Genomic DNA, 10,122 nt, shown 5'->3' with positions numbered 1-10,122 from the left:
GATGCCAGGGGTGCAGTCAGCTGGCACTGCCCTTAACAGGGGTATGCTCCATGCATCCGAAGGGGCTACTGTGGGCATTGTCCTGGGTAGACCACCGGCGGGTGGCGGCCGGGTAGGGGTGGGTGTGGTGGAGGGATGGTTGGGGGCACCCATATATCCGGTGTCACTCTGCAGAACAGACTGGCCACAGCCCCAGTCCCGTGGGGGGGTCAACCGTGTTCCCCTCTCAGTGCATAAGAGAATGACCCATTCTCACATAGGATCCTCACCCGACGGTGCCAACCCATCGAGGTGGTCACCCCCCCAACCTGCCTCCCAAGAGAACACGTCCGAGGAGATTGCCATATTCGCGGCACAGCTGTCATCCTCATCCTCCACCAGTGCAGATATACACACCTCGGTGGGCTACAGTAGTGGACAGGCTTCTGGGGCACATTCTGGTGAGCACCACACAGCTGCTGATTCACATCAGGTGGAGGCAGGGACACCCAGCTGAGACAGCCGGGACGCTGCTGGATCCCAGGACCCGTGTAGGCCGTGTTCAAATGCTGAGCCTCTGGACTAGCTTTACCCGGAGCTGATGCAGACGCTAGGATGCGGCCATGATATTCAGAGAGGGATGTCAGTGACACTCCAGCAGGTCCATAGCTGTTTGGAGGAGTCCTAGAGGCTACGGACGCAGGAGATGGTGCCAGCAATGCATGGCATCGAGGCCAAAACTGCTAAGGCGGTGACCACTGAGGAGAGCCTGGGGCACGACGTTGGCAGCATGAATGGAGGTGTCCAAGGCATGGCTCAGTTGGTGACAGCCATGGCTGAGGGTCTCAACAGCATGTTCCAGTCGCTGGGGGACAACATGTCCCAGTCCCAGGTGGACCTTGATGAGATGCTGCGGAGAGTGCCCCAGTGTCAAGAGAGTGTCCCTTTAAGAAAGATTTGGTCTTACCATATGACTTGGAGCGCTGCTTCAGTGATGTCATTTGTGGGTGGAGCTGGGCTGTGGTTGTCAGGTGAGAGAGGGTTTAGTATTTGGGTTTCAGTTGTTGCTTTGGACTGCAGAAGAGAAGCAGTGTTTCCCTGTTTTCATTTTAAAGCTGTTCCAGGGAACTGAAAGCACGTTGTGTGTGGCAAACTGCCTTGGTAACTTTAAAGATAGTGTTGCTTTCTGGAAGGAGTTTTCAATCTGCTGGTTGAAGGCTGGACCAGAATCTCAGGGAAAGGACCAGTCCCATTCACGTGCAATTACAGTGTGCTGGGCCACATCCTTGAAAGGGGTTTTGGTGTGTTTGATTTTGTTATTGAATTGGAACAGTTAAGAAGGGGGATTCTTTAAGGGTTATATACATAGATTACTTTAGTTGTTGTATTTGTAATTGATAACAAATTCTTGCTGTCTTTTATATATGTTTAACTACATTCTTATTATACACTTTGTTTTGATAAAAGTGCCTAGGAAGTCTGATGAATCACATCTAAGTGAAGGCTCTTGTCCTCATCTGAACAAAGTTCTTCATAAAAGATATAGGTCAATTGAACTTCATCAGATACTTTGGAGTTTCTAAGCCCTGGCCCAGTCTCAGGTGGGCATAGCCGAGACACTGCAGAACATGTCATAGTCACTAAGGAGCATTGCAGAGTTGGTCGACACCATGCTGCAGACATTGGGGAGCCACCAGGGCTGGCAGAGCCAGATGGCACAGGGGAAGATGGGGCTCGATCCAGCTGTCCCTCCCTCCCAAGGTGAGCCCCAGGGCCCAATGGGCATCGATCGGGAGGAGGGGATGCTGGGTGCCAATCCAGAGCCACTCTATGGAGTGGCGATGGGCGGCCATCAGCTCCCCCAAGATCCACCCCCCTGACAACGGCACATCTTGGAGTCAGCACCTGAAACAGGATGGCCTGGTGGCACATGTGCCACCGGCAAGTGGGCCAGGGCCCTACGACCCTGGGTCCCCAGAGGACGCCTGCCAGAGGCATCAAAGGACCGGGACGTGGTAGGCAGCTGGCTATATATATGTACAGCCTTAAAAAAGTGGAACTTTCTTCCACAATGCAGGTAAAGCAACAATCCTCTGCCCCAGATCCTGGATGACCCCCCCCCCCCACCACCACCACCAGGTACACCACATGCAAGTGATGGGTGTGAGCTTGCTATCAGAGGATAGGCAGGAGTCAAACTATGGAATGGATTGAGGAGCACCAGTTATCATCTCTTAGCGGGTTATCATCACCCTCCCCTCAGCACCGACCCAGTCCCATCGCGCTGGTGTGATGTTACAGAGATCCTGGGAGGGTGCAACATGGTGGGGGTGGGGGGGGGGGGGGGAGACTGGGGAGAGGGAGGGAGGAGATGTAAGGCTGAGGGATGGGGCAGGGATTGGGAAGGATGAAGGGAGAGGGAAGGGGGAGGGGAGAAGGAAGGCTGAGGGATGGGGGTGGGAAGGAGGCTGGGGTGGAAGTGGAGAGGCAGGGGAAAGGGAGGGGGGAAGGAATAGGGAGAGGGAATGTAAGAGGAAGGCGTGAAACAGGGGGAGACGGTGAACATAGAACATACAGTGCAGAAGGAGGCCATTCGGCCCACCGAGTCTGCACCGATCCACTTCAGCCCTCACTTCCACCCTATCCCCCAAACCCAATAACCCCTCTTAACCTTTTTGGACACTGAGGGTAGTTTAGCATGGCCAATCCACCTTACCTACATGTCTTTGGACTGTGGGCGGAAACCGGAGCACCCGGAGGAAATCCACGCAGACATGGGGAGAACATGCCGACACCGCACAGACAGTGACCCAAGCCGGGGATCGAACCTGGAACCCTGGCGCTGTGAAGCCACAGTGCTAACCACTATGCTACTGGGGATGACAGACGAGGCCATGTCCCATGTGAAGCAGGTGAGAATGAGGGTGTCCCTGGCCTTCCGGGCTTTCCAGACCCTCGATGCCACCACCTGTCCTCCAGCCTCTGTCTGATCCTGCGGCCCCTCCCCGGGCTGGTCCTCCAGCCCTTCATAGACCAGTGCCTCCTCATCCTCCTTCTCCTCAGAGGTGGCCACATATTCCTCCCCCTCCACCTCCAGCACATCACCCTGCTGCTGTGCTAGGTTGTGGAGGATACAGCAGACCACCAAAATGCAGGCGACCCTCTGGGGGGGGGGGCGGGTGCTGTAGTGCATCACCAAAGTGGTCGAGGCAGTTGAAACGCATTTTGAGGAGTCTGATGCACCACTCAATGGGCCTCGTTGTATCGAGTCTCCACATCGGTCACCAGCCACTGTACTGGCATCATTAGCCAAGTCCTTCCCTTATCCCCCAAGAGCCAACCAGCCATCCTGCGGTGGTCCTCGAAGAGGCCGGGGATGTCCGGCTGCCCAGGGTGTAGCTGTCATGCACACTGCCTGGGTGTAGCTGTCCTGCACACTGCCTGGAAAGCGTGGACACACGTGCATGGCTTCAAGTGGTGGTCACGAATGAGCTGGACATTCAAGGAGTGGGACCCCTTCCTGTTGATGTAGGGCACTCCCAGATGGCCCAGTGAACACTAGGCAACGCATGCTATCCACTACCCCTGGACCTGGGCATCGCGGTGATGGTGGGGAATCCTGCTGCCCGGGCATCCTGTTAGTCCTGGCGCATGTCAAAGTTTATATAGTTCGCTGACCGAGCAAACAGGGTGCACTTGTGGGCTGTAGCCTGTGAGATGCCACACAAGTCCCCGCTAAAGCCCTGGAATGATCCTGAGGCAGAGAAGTTCAGGGCTGCGGTGACCTTGACGGCCACTGGGAGCAGCTATCCTCCTAATAATAATATAATAATAACCGCTTATTGTCACAAGTAGGCGTCAATGAAATTACTGTGAAAAGCCCTGAGTCGCCACATTCCGGCGCCTGTTCGGGGAGGCCAGTACGGGAATTGAACCCACACTGCTGCCTTGTTCTGCATTACAAGCCAGCTGTTTAGCCCACTGTGCTAAACCAGGCCCTGGTGACAAGTCCGCGCGGACATGGCACAGGTGCCGTACCACCTCCCTGTTGAGGCGGAATCTCCTGCAGCACACGCTGTCTGTCATCTGTTCGAAAGATCAGCAACACCTATACACCTTGGGTCATCGTCGGCCTCCATCTTGGGGTCCCACCCTCATCCGAGGCCGGCCCGGTCCTCAGGGTGTGGGGCGGAGCCCTGCACATGGGCCGCCGCCTCGAGCCTCTGTTGATGCTGCTGGCACCTGGGCGCCTGTACTAATCAACAGTATTAATCGACAGTGTGACCACTTGTTGGGGAGCCGGTCAGATCATGGGAGGCCGTTAGATAGGGGGTCACTCCCATTAATTGTATGGAGAGTGGCCTTAAGTGGTGACTATCGGTGGAGCGGCACGGTGGCGCAGCGGTTTGTCCTGATACCTCACGCCACTGAGAACCTAGGTTCGATCCCAGCCACGGGTCACTGTCTGTATGGAGTTTACACATTCTCCACTTGTCTGCATGGGTCTCACCCCCACAACCCAAAGATGTGCACATTGGCCATGCTAAAATTGCTCCTTAATTGGAAAAGAAAATAATTGGGTACACTAAATTTATTTTTTTTAAAGTGGTGATTATTGGTTTCTCGCCGCGCTACGGCAGGTTACTGATTCCGCCAATGGCTGGTTACATCACAATCCGATCGGCGCCCAGCACGGTTCTCGTTTACGGCCTTGCCCACGATCTAACGGCCTTGTTGCACTCTTGCTTAGGCTCAACGTGCCCATTAAATCGAGCACATAGTCTCACAGAGGATGGAACATTTCATAGAAAATCCTGACCAATGAGCACAATTCATTGATGAGTCCTGGCAATCTGATACAATCTATTCGCCAACAGCTAAGTCCATCAAGGTGTACCAGCACTAATGTCAGACCAAACAGCACATCCTGCTGGAGTTTCCTTTTTTCTAAAATTAAAGGTGACGTCCATCTTGAAGGCTCAGGTCCCATTAGCTGGCCAGGTACAAAAATTGAAATAGCAGAAAAACAGAAATTAAAAGGAAAAAACAAGGGCCAGACAGGGATTAACACGAAGATCCTTACAAGATGAAGAGACAGAGAATAATGTATCAAAGTTTGCTGATTATTATTATTATTATTAAAGCTAAGTTGTGGGATGGACACAGAGAGGCTGCAAAGAGATATAGACAGGTTAAGCAAGTGGGCAACAAGATGACAGATCGAGTATAATGTGGTGAAGTTATTCACTAGGGTTGTAAGAATAGAAAAAGATTATTTTGCAAAGATGTGAAACTTGTAAGTGTTGGTGTTCAAAGAGACTTGGATGTGCTTGTACAAAGAATTCTGAAAGCTAACATGCAGATGCAGCAAGCAATTAGCAAGGTGAAGGCATGTTGGCCTTGACTGCAAGGGGATTGGAGTACAAGAAGAAAGAAGGCTGCCGACAACTGTACAGGGTCTTGGCAAGACCATTGGGCGAAATTCTCCCGAAACGTCGTGATGTCCGCCGACTGGCGCCCAAAACGGCGCCAATCAGACGGGCATCGGGCCGCCCCAAAGGTGCGGAATGCTCCGCATCTTTGGGGGCCGAGCCCCAACATTGAGGGGCTAGGCCAACGCCGGAGGGATTTCCACCCCACCAGCTGGCGGAAACGGCCTTTGTTGCCCCGCCAGCTGGCGCGGAAATGACATCCCCGGGCGGCGCATGCGTGGGAGCGTCAGCGGCCGCTGACAGTTTCCCACGCATGCGCAGTGGAGGGAGTCTCTTCCGCCTCCGCCATGGTGGAGACTGTGGCAGAGGCGGAAGGGAAAGAGTGCTCCCACGGCATAGGCCCGCCCGCGGATCGGTGGGCCCCGATCGCGGGCCAGGCCACCGCGATCGCCCCGCACCCCCCCCCCCCCCCAGGACCCCGGAGCCCGCCCGCGCCGCCTTGTCCCGCCGTTCGAAAGGTGGTTTAATCCACGCCGGCGGGACAGGCAATTTATCGGCGGGACTTCGGCCCATCCGGGCCGGAGAATCGAGCGGGGGGGGGCCCGCCAACCGGCGCGGCCCGATTCCCGCCCCCGCCGAATATCCGGTGCCGGAGACTTCGGCAACCGGCGGGGGCGGGATTCACGGCAGCCCCCGGCAATTCTCCGACCCGGCGGGGGGTCGGAGAATGACGCCCCATATCTGGAGTGCTGTGTGCAGTTTTTGACTCTACATTTAAGAATGGATATACTTGCATTGGAGGAGATACAACAAAGGTTTACTGAATTGGTCCCTGGGATGAGGGGGTTCTGTGATGAGAGATTGAGTAAATTGGGTCTAGATTCTCTGGAGTTTAGAAGGATGATAGGTGATTTCACTGAAACCAACAATATTCCAACGGGGCATCATAGGGTAGTGGCAAGAGATTGTTTCCACTGATCGGGAATCTAAAACAGGATGGGGGGGAGTGGGGGGTGGGGGGGGCACAGTCTCGGGATAAGGGGCCGATCATCTAGGACTGAGAGGAGGAGAAATGGTTTCATCCACAGGTTTGTTAATCTTTGGTCTATCACAGGGGGCTGTGGATGCACCATTGTTGAATACAAATTATCCTGGGACAAAGATTTTTAATCCTTTGGGAAATTAAGGAATTTGGATTTGTTTTGTCATGTGTACCGAGGTACAGTGAAAAGTATTGCTCTACGTACAGTCCAGACAGATCATTCCAGACATGAAAAAAATAGAACATACAAAAATACACAATGGGATATGGGAAATGGACAGGAAAATGTGGTTGGAGTCTATGATCATGTTGAATAGCGGAACAGGCTCCAAGGGCAGAGTGGGCTACCCTCCTATCTATTGTGTTCCAGTGTGTCTTTATAAACTATAGTTAAGTTAGGGGTGTTAACTTTGTTTGAGTTCTCTTTATATACAATATGTTTTGGCATAGTTCTGTCTTTTAATTACGGAGTTTTGGGATTTCATTAACGGCCCCTAACAGGATAATAATATAGAATGGACGGATGAACAGGATGATAATCTGACAATATAAAACAAATGGGACTTCCGGTTGCGGCTATGCCTAGGTAGGTCGCACGTTCGGCAGCACCCGCCGAGAACGGACTTTTGGGCTCACTGGAGGGGCCCCAACGGCAATTGTTCGACGGCTTCCAGTGTGGAAGGTGACAGCAAGGTCCCCCCCGGCAGTATATGGATTGGACCAGGAGTGGAGCGGTGAAAAAAGTGATCTTGGAGCAGCGGAAAGTGAGAGGGAGAAAAAGCAAGATGGCGGCGGGTAGAGACCAAGCAGCATGGGTGCAGTGGTCGCAGGAGCAGCAGGGGTTTCTCAGACACTGCTTTGACGAGCTGAAAACCAAAATGCTAGCGCCAATGAAGGCTGCGATTGAGAAACTAGTGGAGACCCAGAAGGCCCAGGGGGCGGCGATCCGGGAGGTGTGGCAAAAAGCCTCGGAGAACGAGGACGAGATCTTGGGCCTGGCGGTGAAGGTGGAGGCACACGAGGCGCTGCACAAGAGGCGGGCGGAAAGATTTGAGGACCTGGAGAATAGGTCGAGGAGGAAGAATCTTCGGATTCTGGGTCTCCCTGAAGGAGTTGAGGGGTCCGATACCGGGACATATGTGAGCACAATGCTCAATTTGCTGATGGGTGCGGGAGCCTTCCTGAGCCCCCTGGAGCTAGATGGGGCTCACCGGGTCCTGGCGAGGAGACCCAAGGCCAATGAGCCGCCAAGGGCAGTAGTGGTGAGGTTTCACTGCTTCATGGATAGAGAATGTGTTTTGCGATGGGCCAAGAAAGAGCGGAGCAGCAGGTGGGAGAACTCGGAGATCCAAATTTACCAGGACTGGAGTATGGAGGTGGCCAAGAGGAGAGCTGGCTTTAACCGGGCTAAGGCGGTGCTACATCGGAAGGGGGTGAAGTTCGGTATGCTGCAGCCAGCGCGATTGTGGGTCACATTCCAAGATCGGCACCACTATTTTGAAACGCCCGAGGAGGCTTGGAGCTTCATACAGGCAGAAAAGTTGGATTCAAATTGAGAGACTGGGGTTGTGGGGGGGATGTCTGCTGTATATATATATGGTTTTAACTGCGTGTGGGAATGTTCGGTTGGTTGGGTGCTGGATGGGGATGGGTGAAGGGATTTGATGGGGAGGCTGTGGGAGAGTGTGGGCGCCGGTGGAGGAGGGAGGGGAGGCCCGGAGAAAGGGGAATTGAGATAAGGCCGCAAAAAGAGCTGTGCCAGAGGGGGCGGGGCCGGCTCAGAAAAGCGCGGGCTTTTCCCCGCGCTAGGGAAGGAAGGCGGTGGGGGGTGGAGGAGCACACACTGACTGAGGGGGAGGGGGGATTCCCATACTGGGGAGTCGATGGGAAGGCGGGAGAGGCCGGGGTCAGCAGGAGTCAGCTGACTTACGGGAGTGTTATGGGGGGAGCAACAGAACTAGATACTAATCTAGCGGGGGGGAGTGAGGGGTATAGGGTTGCTGCTGCATTGGCCAATGGGGAACTGGAAATAGGAGAGGTGGTCGGGGCGGGGGTCCGCCGTCTGGGGGACTGGAGGGTGCGGGAGGCGCGGGCACGTGACTGGCCTAGAAAAGGAGATGGCTAGTCGGCAGGGGGGGTGGTGGTGAGAAGCTCCCCAATCCAGCTGATAACTTGGAATGTGAGGGGCCTGAACGGGCCGATCAAGAGGGCCCGGGTATTCGCGCACTTAAAAGGACTGAAGGCAGACGTGGTCATGCTTCAGGAGACACATTTGAAGGTGGCAGACCAGGTCAGGTTAAGAAAGGGATGGGTAGGACAGGTATTCCACTCGGGGCTGGACGCGAAGAACAGAGGGGTTGCAATACTGATGGGGAAGCGGGTGTCGTTTGAGGCCAAGAATATTGTAGTGCATAATGGAGGTCGATACGTGATGGTGAGCGGTAGGTTTCAGGGGGTGTGGGTGGTACTGGTAAACGTATATGCCCCGAACTGGGATGATGCCGGATTTATGAAGCGCATGCTGGGTCGGATTCTGGACCTGGAGGCAGGAAGCTTGATAATGGGGGGGGATTTCAACACGGTGCTGGATCCAGCATTAGACCGCTCCAGATCTAGGACGGGGAAGAGGCCGGATGCGGCCAAGGTGCTTAGAGGGTTTATGGATCAGATGGAGGAAGTGGATCCATGGAGGTTTGCTAGACCCCTGGCCAGGGAATTCTCATTCTTTTCCCATGTACATAGAGCTTACTCCCGGATAGATTTTTTTGTTTTGAGTAGGCGCTAATCCTGAAAGTGGAAGGAACGGAGTATTCGGCCATTGCTATCTCGGACCATGCCCCGCACTGGGTGGAGCTAGAGGTAGAAGAGGAGAGGGACCAGCGGCCGTTGTGGCGTCTTGATGTGGTATTATTGGTGGATGAGGAGGTGTGCGGGAGGGTGCGGGGGTGCATTGAGAGATACTTGGAGGCCAATGACAATGGAGAGGTGCAAGTGGGGGTAGTCTGGGAGGCATTGAAGGCGGTGGTCAGGGGAGAGTTAATCTCCATTAGGGCCCACAGGGAGAAGAGAGAGGGCAGGGAAAGGGAGAGTTTAGTGGGGGAGATCCCAAGGGTAGACAGGAGATATGCAGAGGCCCCCGAGGAGGGGCTACTTAGGGAGCGGCGAAGCCTCCAGGCGGAGTTTGATCTGTTGACCACAGGGAAAGCAGAGGCACAGTGGAGGAAAGCACAGGGGGCAACGTACGAGTATGGGGAGAAGGCGAGCTGGATGCTGGCACACCAGCTTCGTAAGAGGGAGGCAGCGAGGGAGATAGGTGGAGTTAAGGATAGCAGGGGAAATACGGTGCGGAGTGCAGCGAGAGTGAATGAGGTATTTAAGGACTTCTATGAGGAGCTGTATAGATCTGAGCCCCCAGTGGGGGAAGAGGGGATGCAACGATTTCTGGATCAACTGAGGTTCCCAAAGGTGGAGGAGCAGGAGGTGGCTGGTTTAGGGGCGCCAATTGGGTTGGAGGAGCTGATTAAAGGATTGGGGAACATGCAGGCGGGGAAGGCCCCGGGGCCTGATGGGTTCCCGGTTGAGTTTTATAGGAGGTATGTGGACCTGCTAGGCCCGTTGTTAGTAAGGACTTTCAATGAGGCAAGGGGGGGGCGGACCCTGCCCCCGACA

This window comes from Scyliorhinus torazame, chromosome 1, assembly GCF_047496885.1.
Source record: "Scyliorhinus torazame isolate Kashiwa2021f chromosome 1, sScyTor2.1, whole genome shotgun sequence".
Classification (NCBI taxonomy): Eukaryota; Metazoa; Chordata; class Chondrichthyes; order Carcharhiniformes; family Scyliorhinidae; genus Scyliorhinus; species Scyliorhinus torazame.
The sequence above is the reverse complement of the archived record's forward strand: the minus strand, read 5'-3'. Positions refer to the sequence as shown.